Raw genomic sequence first — 12596 nt, 5'->3', positions numbered from 1 at the left:
ATGATTTGAGATGTACTTCTCTAGACTATATGAAGAGAGACATGACTGCACTCTTAGATTATGAGTCTCAAGCAGGTATGTCTCTAGCCTTAAGCAGCATTTTACCTTCACCTAGGATGATGCCTCACTACAAACAGAAAATAACTGACTTCAATAATTGGCTTAGTTTCTGGTGTCATTCTAAGAAAATCCAGTATCTGTCAGTCTGGGATGACATGATTGACAGACCTCCATATTTTGCCAGAGATGGTCTTCATCTGTCACCCCTAGGATTTTGGCTACTGGCTAAGGCTCTTGCCACAACCATAGTGCCTTTTTTAGGAATTGTATCAAGGACAAAATTCCAGATGTAAAATCTCCATCTAAAAACAACCTCAAGGTTATACAGCTAAATGCTAGGAGTCTTAAAACATGAAACTGCACTCACTGGAAGCAGTCCTCACCTTGGAAGATGCAGACATTTGTTCAGTCAAAGAGACCTGATTCAAGGCTGTGGTCAGGACCCCAGCCATATTGGGTTACACCATCTTCCACACGTTCAGACCACAAACTGAAGGCATGAAAACTAAAGAAGGCGGTGTATCAATATTCATTAAAGATAAATACACCTCCAGATTGTTTAACCAGTATGATTCCCTTTAGATACTTCAGGTGCAATTAACTGTTGGTAGAACACCTTTTCAAGTCATTGTCAGCTACAGGACCCCCTTCATGAATCAGGACACTGATTCTGTCTATTTGGATCTACTTAAGTCTATCAAGATACATCCAAACACCATGGTTTTGGGTGACTTTAACTGCCCATCCATTGACTGGGTAAATTACTCATGCTCAAACTCACTTTCCCAAAGGTTTCTCAACTTCATTAACTCCACTGACTGGACCAGCTGGTTGACACCCCACAAGGGGTGCCAACATCCTGGATTTGGTGCTTACCAGTATGGGAGGCCACTGCAGCACCCCCACTTGAGGTCTTCCCTGGTGAGATCTAACCACAAATCAGTCTCATTCAAAGCAAATATCACACCTGACCCCCCTACCCCCAGCAGGAACTAAAATAAAAAACTTCTCCAAAGCAGGTTATAACCTCTTATGGGATGGTGTAAATAGCTTCACTGTACCTCCCCCCTCAGATGGAACTGGCAACTATACCGAGTTCCACACCAATGCTTTATACAAACACCTGTATATCTGTATTGACATGGCCATACCTGATAAGACCAAAACAAGCTCCTTGAGGAACAGCAAACCTGTCTGGTGGCTTTACAATAAGAGGATGAAATTGCTGTCTAAGAGTAAGACATTGCTGTCTAAGAGTAAGAGAGAGTAAGCCCTAAACTGGAAACATTCCTCCTCAGCTTAAACAAGCAAATAAGACTTCTTGTGGAGTTCTCCAAAGCAAACTACAAATCCAAATTAACTTCCTCAACTAAGGACAACCATAATGCATTCTTTGTTTACATCCTTAACCTAAAAGGAAAGGCCCAGATTTGTGCTGAACTGGTATTTAATGATACCACATATACTGAGCCTGTGGACATAGCTAACCTGTTGGCCGACAGTTTCTGTGAAAACTTCACTCCCCTAACTCTGCCACACGTACCCCATGACATCCCTACCACCTGTCCCCTACCTTGTATCCTTTAAGAGCAGGTTGTAAACACCCTCTCTAAGGCCATAAACACAGCATTTATGGGAGATGATAACATCTCATACTGCATCCTACATGATTTCCAACAAGGAATAGCAACACCATTGGGTACTCTTTTCAATCATAGTCTGTATAGTCTAATCACCAGCTTCATCACAGCTGAATGGAAAATGGCCATCATTTTTCCCCTCGCTTCCACTGACCCCAGGAACTATAGACCTATTAGCGTGAATAGCATTATCTGCAAGGCCATGGAGCGAATCATCATGAATGTTATCAACAAAGATATAGGTAATCTCCAAACACTTGAACCTACTCATTTTGGAATTGTCAAAGGGAGATCATGCTTGTTAAAACTGGTGCACTTCTTCGAGACAGTCACCAAGGCCCTGGATGAGGGGAAATCTGTGCATACAGCCTACCTAATCTTAGTCAAGGCTTTTGACACTACCCCCACTCAGACATCATTGATAAACTCACCCAGCTAGGTATCAGTCCTTATATCATTAGATGGGTTGATAACTGGCTCACTGATAGAACACATATAGTCAAAATAGGGGAATCCACCTCCAACAGCAGACCTGTAACCAGTGGTGTTCCACAGGGATTAGTCCTGGGACCTCTACTGTTTGGAATCTATTTCTCTGAAGTACAAGCAAAAACTAAGGGTCTATGTCTGACAAAGTTTGCTGATGACTGCAAAATGGGAGCGGTCATAGAATCTCCAAATTATGTCAACATCCTACAAGAAGGTCTTACATAAACAAATGATTGGTGCCAAGGTCATGGCCTTAAACTCAATGCAAGAAATGTATTACCATCCCTTTTGGTAAGAGCGATGTTCCTGCTAACTACCACATCATTAGCAACACCATAAGTATGCACTCAGTGGTGAGAGACCTGGGCACATGGGTTGACAGCAACCTTACCTTTGATCACCATGTCTCCACAATTGTAAGAAGGGCATTCTATATTGCTCATCTCATAAGAAGGCATTGCCTCCAGAAAAAAAGAAGTTATAATATCCCCGTACTCTTCCCTCATCAGGCCAATAATTAAATACAATGTCCCTCTTGATATATACCTTTCCAAGCACCTGCGGCAACTGGAGAGATCACAAAAGTTCCTCACAAGGAAAATTCAAGGTCTTCAGCATCTGTCCTATGCTGACCATCTGAAATCACTGTCCCTTTATTCTGTTTCATACAGACTACTCAGAGGCAATATCTGACCCTGCTTTATTGGATATGCTGCATATCCACAAGTCAAATGGTACACTGGTTACTTGCTCTAAAGACCTTAATCTGGTATGTGACATTAATAGAACCTGCTGGAGGGACAGATTTGTCTCCTAGAGGTTATCTCACCTTTGGAACAGACTCCCACTTCATGTCAAACAGAGCACTTCATTGGCCCACTTCAAACACAGTCTAGATGATTGGTTTGGTAACCATAAATTCACCCAGGGGTTCCACCTGTATCCCTGTTGGAAAGGGACAATAGGTGCTGATTATTGAAATAAGGGTAGAACTTGGCAAGGTTGTAATGGCCCTAGGGCCATTAGCCTAGTAACTTCCTATGATCCCATGATCCTATGTTGGGTGGTTGCAGTATATTTAAAAGTGACAAGCTGGCCATAGTTTTTTTACCTACCATCACAAACGTAAACCTTGCACATAATAAGTACTTATGTTCGGTGATATAACTGGAGTAGGATGTGTATAAAAACAACTGCTCATTGCCAGAGTGGCACAGTGAGAAGCACTGCCATTTCACAGTGCTTTGCTATGCTGAGCTGTGTCTCTTTAGTCACAGAAATTAGATTTTTACCACCCTCCCATCCTGCTCTCTAGCTGTCCACTGCTTATGTTAATTTGAGCACATAATTCCTTCCCTATCCGCTTTCAGTGGCAGTTGTCAGTAAACACAAAATTATCATTTTGTGAAGTCACAGTCCTCAAACCAGTTATATTTATTTGCCCTCCCACTACATTCTATAGACCCAGAATACTGAGTGTCCACCCCCCATCCAATCCATTTTGATTTTTTTTAAATTAGTGGGTCTCCCCTTAGACTGCTATTCAAGTTACCTTGTTTCATATCTTCCTAACTGCTTAGTACACACTGCAATTATTAGACCATTTACTCATTTTTCCATCTTACGTTTAAAGTCTGCAACATCTGGAACAACTCTGCCTATCACCGGAGAGCCTATGTTTTGCTTCTCAGTAATCATCTTGGGATTAACGTTTCTGTTTTGCACCTTGTGTGAGAAGGAACACAGGAACATTATTTCCTAGATTTCCTAGAGACTGCTAATCAGTGGAAAGTCTGAAAACTGCTTCTCAGGATCCAGCTTGGGATTAGTGCTACTGTTGCTCCTGGCCATTGATTCCTGACTGCCTCTGATAGGAAGTGAGTGTCTGAGGACTTTCTTGATTGGTCTGGTTCCTATCCAGTGCATCTGCCAGGACAAGGCTGCAGCAAGCCTGCAGCCACCTGCCACACCTGGGATAATACTGCCAAGCCTGCAGCCGCCTGCCACACCTGGGATAATGCTGCTGATCACCAAAGAGCATGTGGCCTGCTTTTCATCTTGAAATTAGTATTACTGATTTAATTCTGTTGGGAGAAGAAGCACAGGGATATTGATTCCTGGCTGTGAGAAACTGTGGTAAGGCCAGCATAAGTAGTAGCCAGTAGCTTTATCACCACTACTCATCAATCACAACAAATCAAATTCTGTCTATATTAGCTATGGTCTAACCTAAATTCAGAGTATCTTCCTAAATACTTAATTCATAAATCTTCAGGGTCTACTATAGCAGTTTTCCTTCAAACTCTCAGTACTACACAAGTCACAGTTTTTCCCCCTCCGGCAACAGTCATGTCTCACCCCATCTGTGGCCAGTTTGATTGCATTAGGCACCTTATGCTTACTGACTGTTCCCTACTTTGACCACTTGATAAAACACCCTGTGAAAGATGTAAGTATTTAAGAAACATGGAGGCAATCCTCTCGCATCAGTCCACTATCTGTTATGCATCATACCTCCACAGCAACACATCAGTCACTGCACACTACTAGACCCATAATGTATGCTGCGCCTGTAAAGAAAAATTTGACAAGGCCTCCTAGAACTCATTGTGAAATATTTCAGCCTCTAGAACATAAGACAGCACCTACCCCTTCTCCACTCACATGTACTGTAAATTCACAAAACTCACCCAGGAGTCATCAGGAAAGGAAGCCTAAACCCATAAAGCCCACCTAGTCTGATTTCACACAGGGAAATGATTTAGTCATTGGTGACTCTACAGTTATGCATGTGGTCTCCACACAAACTAGACTGGACAAGAACCAGGCAACTGTAAGCTGTTCATCTGTTACCAGGATCTGTGCTGTCACACGGTTCCCAATGTCCCTTAAGGCAGACAAAATTGACTGCAACCTATCATACCTTTCAACTATCCAGATTTTCACAGAATGTCCAGATTTTTGCCTCATATCTTTGGTCTGTTCCTCATAAAATTTGTATTTTTCCTGGCAAATCACTAAATAATGACATACATTTCAGTTTCAGACTTCATATCCTTCAGAAAATGCATGCTAGCACAAATCTTGTTGTTCTAGCAGCTTTCTAAGTTTATAAGAGCAGTATTTAAAGTCTGTCCCTATTTGGGAGCCTTTGTCGCCCATTATTTTAGGCTTTGCCCAGCTTTCTTGTGCTAAGAGTTTGAGAGGTATGAACCTAGTGGTGGCCCATGTGGAAGTGATTGACCTGAAGTGCTCCACCCAGAGGAATATGCAGACAGGCATGATGGAACTTACTATACATGGGCAGGAAACACTGATATTGAATAGTATCCCATCTACATCAACAATGATGCCTATATACAAAGACAAGATAATTGGCTTTAACAATTGCCTGAGTAGTTGGTACCATTTTAAGGGGACCCAGTATGTGTCAGCCTGGGATGATATGGTAGATAAGACTTCCTGTTTCATCAAGGATGGCTTATACCTGCCATACCAGGGCTTTAGCATAGTGGCTAAAGCCTTTGCTGTACCCATAGTGCTTTTTTAGGCAGAGTCCTCTATCGGAAATGCCTACATAGAAAATTCAAACTCAGATTTAGACACATCAAGGTGGCACTACTTAATGCTAGCAGTCTAAATAGAAAGATAGCAGAACTTGTGGCCCTCCTGCAACTCAAACACATTTATATTTGTTTAGACATGGTTAAACTTAAAAACACTATTAGAAAATATAATACAGAGTATGAGCTTAAGGCTACTACATTTTCCAAAGGAAACTACAAACCTTTCTTCAGTTAAGTCAGAATTAAGGAATAATGTCCAACACTGCACTGAGCTCATCCATAATAATATCACCTATTCTGACTCCCCATGATAAAGCTAATATATTAGCAGACATATTTAGTGCTAATTTTTCCCCTTGTACCCACATTGTTTCCCCCACGATACCTGAAAATTTAGTTTCCAGCATAATCACCCTGGAACAAGTCGTATAATCCCTGTAAAAGGTTAAAAATGTTACTTCCATGGGATCAGACAATAAACCAGACTGCATTCTCATCAGTGCCAAGTGTGCAATATCTGAGCAGCTACCAAGACTGTTTAACCTCAGCCTATTTGCACATTTTGTTCCTGATGCTTAGAGAAAGGCCACAATGGCTACTCTGTACAAGGGTGGCCCTTCTACTTTCCTGGGTAATTATAAGCCAATCAGCCTCACTAGCCTTATATGCAAAGCCATGGAACGCATCATAGCAGAAACCATTTATGCAGACATAGTCAACTTAACTGATGTTGATCCTAAACAGTATGGTTTTCTGGAAGGCAAGTCCTGTCTCTTGAACCTGGTAAACTTTTTTGAAAAAGCTACAAGTGCGGTGGACAGTGGTCATTCTGTATGCACTGCTTATCTCAACCTGAACAAGGCTTTTGACACTACCCCCTTGTTGCAATTATTGAAAAATTAGACAAACTTAATGTAAACCCTTACATTGTTTTCTGGACTGCAACACAACAGATCCCAAGTTGTGAAAGTTGGTGTTTCCATCTGTGAACATAAATTTGTAACTAGTGGAGTGTCACAGGGATCAGTTTTGGGTCCTTTCCTGTTTGGCATTTATTTTACAGACATCCAAGCCAATATCTCAGACATTTGGTTGACTAGGTCTGTTGGTGACATCAGACTGGTCACTGCCTGCTCATCCATTGACATAAAACACTCTAGCAAGGCTGGAATATGAAACATACATAGTTTCTTAAAAATGGTCTCAAATTAAATGAAAAAAGGTGCAGCATAGTACCATTTGGCAGAATGGTTGTTCCCACCTGATATGTTATAAATGGTACTCCTCTTCAGACAGATACAGTCATAAGAGACATGGGTACTTATATGGATAGCTTTCTCTCATTCAAGAATCATGTTTCCAGCACATTCAGGAAATCTTTCTATCTGGCCCAATTAATTTCCAAGGGAATATCTTTAAGATCCAAGGAAATCATTGTATCATTGTACCCTTCCCTTATCAGACCTATCATTGAATACAGTGCTGTGTTTGGTATGTAGAAATTTAAGCATATTGCTCAACTGGAAAGGCCCCAAAAGATTTTTAATCAAGAGAATTAGAAGTTGTAAATCCTTCAACTATCCCAACAGATTAGCATGTCTCTCCGCATACTCCATAGCCTACAGGTTGCTGGGAGGTTTTAAGCCATGAAAGACCCAATCCTATTTGACCTCTACAAATCCAATGGCTCTACAAACACCAGCACTAAAGACTTAAATCTATACCAGTACATAAACAGTATTCACTGGAGAGACAGCTTCCTAACTCAATATATTTCCAGCCTATGGAATAAGTTACCCCTACAGTTCAAAGTACTACTTTGGCTATCTTTAAGGCTAGTCTTGATGACTAGGTGGGTAGACACAAATTTACAACAGGGTTATCATATACAGCCCTGCTAGATTTATGTGGTTAGCACTATTAAGTGCTTGAAAAGAGTGGCAAGAACCTTCAAATTTGTCTGCTTAAAGGTGTATATGTCTAGGCGTCTTATGGTTCACATGATCGATTGCCCAATATGTTCCTTATACTATTGCTAACAATTACATGGCTAAAGATTAGAGAGGGGATATAGAGAATAGTTCAGGAAGCTGAAATGAATAACTCGAGATTGAAGAACAGCAGACAGTTGCCAGAGCAGACCCAATGTGTACAGCCCATTTAAATGCTAGTCTACCTTCCTACTTAGCTACATGTATTGGAACTGCAGTGGTCCCTGAAACTAACATCTGGGAAATACAACTCGACTGCACTATCCCTGACCCTTAATTCATATGGGAGTGCTAAAGTGTGGCCTTATGCAGGTCTTATACAACTGATCACCCTGTAAGATTTGTAACATGTACAGTTTCTAAAAAGTCACATGGCATCCCATGCAGGATAAAATGAATTCTTGTTCTGAGGCTTACACAATCTAAAAGTGCAGCTACTAATTGCAAGTACTCTGGAGTGTTAGTAGGACTCAATGAATAACTGGGATGACTGTAGCAAAAACTAAGAGCTTGTGCAGTTTGGAAGGACTGTAGATGTAAGACAATATCAAAGTGACTGTGTAAAAAAAATGGGAGTGGTTTGAACCTTTCAGCAATCAACCTTCGTTTCAGTAGAGTAATTCCAGCTAACCTAGGTTCTATACCTTGTTCACTGCCTCTAATATTCCTAATCACACATAGTGGGACCCAAGTAATTTAATGGAGTTGAAAAAAGGGACCTTGCAGTTACTAGTTACCAACCTTTGGTCTACACTGAATATGAATTACAGCAAATGCCTTATAATCAAATGCAAAACAGTGAAACTTTAAACTACCGACAATGCTTAACATTGTAAAATAATTCATCGAATGGCCATAGTTGACCAACAGCCAGAAAGTACTGTGATGCATAAGGTAAGCGAAGGAAGCCTTTTTTTTTAAATTTGCCCTATTCTCCACTGTAGTATGAGTTGGTAAGTATAGTTAGAGGTGGGTGTGGGGTGTTGATTACGTTTGTGATGTTGGCCAACTATGGCCATCCGATGAATTATTTTATGATATTAAGCATTTTTGGTAGTTTAAAGTTTTGCTGTTTCACGTTTGATTATAAGGCATTCACTGTAATTTGTATTCGATGTGTGAACATAGACCCACCTACCTTTACTACAGGCAAGTGAATGTCAAAACATTGTGCAATGCAAGGCTGTAGCTGAAGGTTAAGGGTGCATGTTTCATAGTCCAGGATGGATGCAGTTAAGGCGTGCATTTGGTACTGTGAAGGAAGTGCCAACTGGTCTCTTGAAGCAATTTTTGCAATTATTTAAACAAAACCAATTCCAGTCATAGCTGTTTAAACACAAGTCCTTCATTTAGTGGTCTAGTTCAATCCACTGATCCCAGCTCCTCTACTATCTCCATCCAGATATCTGAAGACTAACTCTCAACCTCTGACTTTCTCAAAGAATTCAGCCACCTCCTTAGTACTGCAGCCTCTATTTCTCCCCCCAACTCACCCAGCCCACCTTCTTTTATCTCCCTCTTCTATTTTAAGAAAATTACACACAAAGAACTGTTTCCCTTCTAGAAAACATACCCCTGGATTCACCCTCTGGTGCAGACAACCTACTCCCTTGGCTTATATCACTTTGCAAAGACTTACTAACCACATATCTTCTACATATTTATAACCCCTGTTTAATTCAGAATACAATGCCAGACATATGGAAAACTACTCTGGTTAAACCCCTTTCCAAACAGCCTCAGCCAGTAAAGAGCTACTACTCCTGCTCCATCTCCATCCTCCCTACATTTGAGAAAATACTTGAAAAGCTAATCTATAGCCAACTGTCCACTTACATCCAACAGTACTATCTCCTCATTCTTAAACAGCATGGCTTCTGGGCTGGTCAGAGCACAATGACAGCACTATGGTCAGTTACTGATAAGATCTTTCTTAACATGGATAAAGGAAACCTTTCAGGAGCTCTTGATCTAATTGACCACTTCCTGCTCCTTCACTCCTTCCCAAAAATTGGGGTTAGCCCCAACGCTGTCACCTGGTTCCAACATTTCTTAACAAATGAGTATTTCAGAATCAAATTAGGCCCATCTCTATCACTGCTAGCATCCTTTACCAGAGGAGTGCCCCAGGGATCCATATTCTCCCCTCTTTTCTTTTCAATTGTTATTAGTAAGCTACCCTCTGGTCTCCCTAACCTTCCTCTTACTCTTTATGCAGGTGACATGGTTATCTCTGATCCAGTCCTAAATATTCAGCTATTCAAACCCAGCTACAGTCTGACCTTCACTCCCTTAATTCTTAGCTGCACCTAAACCCCTCTAAAACAAAAGGTATGATATTTGGAACCTCACAAAAGCTGGAAAACACTCTTAAAAATCTCAACATCACAGATTTTAATGGTTGCCTAATAGAAATAACTACAGCCTTTAAATACTTAAGTTTATGGTTAGACCAGTCACTTAACTTCCAAATCCACAATGAAAACACCTGGAAAAAGATGAGTCCTCTTTTGTGGTCCTAGAGAATATCTTCCTTTCTTTCCAGACCAGCTAGAGCTGCAATAAGCAAAGGAGTCCTCTTTACTCAACTTGGAATACAGGCTCCCCATCATAGTCAGAGCCTCTAAAAAAGTCCTCATTTACTGCAGTGTCCATTGAAAACAAAATATGCTAATTTATTATTAATTTCTTCCCTCAGGAATACCACTGCATTACCCTCTCCAAGGCCAAATGGCTGCCAGTCTCCTACAGAGTTGAGCTACTCCTAGGATCTCTTGTTTTCAAATTACTTCAACCAGGTTCCTTCCCATCTCTTGCAGCCAAACACCATAATGAAATCACATCCTACAACCTGCACAACCTCTCCCAATTAACTCCATCACTCCAGACACCCCAAACTAAACTGCACTATACAAACAATGCCTTCTCCATTCTTGCACCCAAACTCTGGCAGTCCCTCCCCCTTCACCTTAATGAATTCTCCTCTTTCCTCACCTTCAGAGCTCTGGCTGTAAGTGCTTTTTCAATAGACGTATAACCTAACTCCCTCCTTACCGGCATCACTCTTGGTTTGATCCTCTGTTCTCAGCTATTGCTTCCCTCTCATATTTACTACTAAAATTAATTCACATTTGATTTTCTACCCTGCTAATATTATTTACATATTGTATCAATTGTCTATGGGATTATCAACCTTCTGTGATTACTTTGTGTTTGTGAATTTGTTCTATTTTCTTTCTCTGTGAATCTCTTCATGTGGGCTGTATCTGCAAATGGTTGATAGTGATCAGTGTACTGTCCTGAGAAACAAACTAACTAAAATAAATAAAATAAAATCAGTGGTGTGATTTGTGTTATTACGTGTGAGTGATGAGTTGTCTTTGCAACTGTAGCACTGGTAATCATTTAATGAGGTACGCTTAAGATTCTGGCTGCTTAAATGAATATTTGCATTGAAGTGTGTGTGTGTGTGTGTGTGTGTGTGTGTGTGTGTGTGTGTGTGTGTGTGTGTCTTTTTTTTCTTAGTAGCAAAGAGAGCTTTGCTGGTAGGGCTAGTGTGTGTGTGTGTGTATTTTTTTCTTAGTAACAAAGAGAGCTTTGCTGGTAGGACTATGTTTCCCTTTTATACTAAAATACTATCCACAATATACACAAAATACTATCCACCAAGAATGATGCCACAGTACAAAGACAAAATGATCAGTTTTAACAATTGGCTTAATTACTGGGGTCAGTCTAAGGGGATCCAATGTCTGTCTGCTTGGGATGACATGCTTGACAAGCCACGCTGCTTCGCAAGGGACAGCTTGCACCTGTCACCCCTGGGCTTCCGGATATTGGCCAAGGCTCTTGCCACCCCCATAGTGCCTTTTTTAGGCAAGGCTCAAAGGACAAACCTACCTCCCTAGAAAATACAAGTGGAAAAAAACTAAGGGTAATGCTGCTCAATGCCAGAAGTCTAAACCTCAAGATGCACGCCCTCGAAGCCCTTCTCAGTATGGAGAACATCGATGTCTGTGCAGTGACTGAAACCTGGTTCAAGGCTCCTGAGAGCACCCCAGCACTATCAGGTTTTACCTCATATCATGCTTTCCGGCCCCAAAACTTGGACCGAACCACAAAAGGAGGGGGAGTATCCATATTCATCAAAGATACCCACACCTCCAGGTTAGTGGCAACGCACGAAGCATCGGAGACCATCCAGGTGCAACTAACCATAGGCAAAACTGCCTTACAGTTTGTAGCATGCTACAGACCACCCTCTCAAACTCAGGAACCTCACACAGCCTTCCTGAAGACACTAGAGAGTATGAATGTCTCTCCAAATACCATCATATTGGGAGACTTCAACTACCCAAACATAGACTGGGAACATTACTCAAGCCCCAACACCCTAGCCCAAAGGTTCCTAGAATTCATAAACTCAAATGCAATGGAACAACTGGTCACCATTCCCACAAGAGGAGACAATATACTAGACCTGATCATCACAAACATGGGGACAAAATGCTCCACACCGGAAGTATATCCCTCTTTGGTAAGATCAGACCATAAATTAATCTCACTGGAAATCCACAACCCGCCCCCACCCCCACCCCCACCCCCTGCACAAAAGACCACAGTGAAGAACTTCTCAAAAGCCAACTTCACACTTCTTAAGACTGAAGTGGTATCTTTCAAGGCCCCTGGGCCAGTGGAAACCACAACCCACACTGCTGAATCCTTTGCAAATGCCTTCTATGGGCACCTTCAAGAATGCATGGATCATGCAATCCCAAATAAAACCAAGACCCATTCCCCCAAAGGCAGGCGCCCGGTCTGGTGGACCCCAGCCATAAACAAACTCTACA

Source organism: Protopterus annectens, chromosome 5.part0, assembly GCF_019279795.1.
Source record: "Protopterus annectens isolate FY-2018-M chromosome 5.part0, PAN1.0, whole genome shotgun sequence".
Lineage (NCBI taxonomy): Eukaryota > Metazoa > Chordata > Ceratodontiformes > Protopteridae > Protopterus > Protopterus annectens.
Note: the sequence above shows the minus strand (reverse complement) of the source record.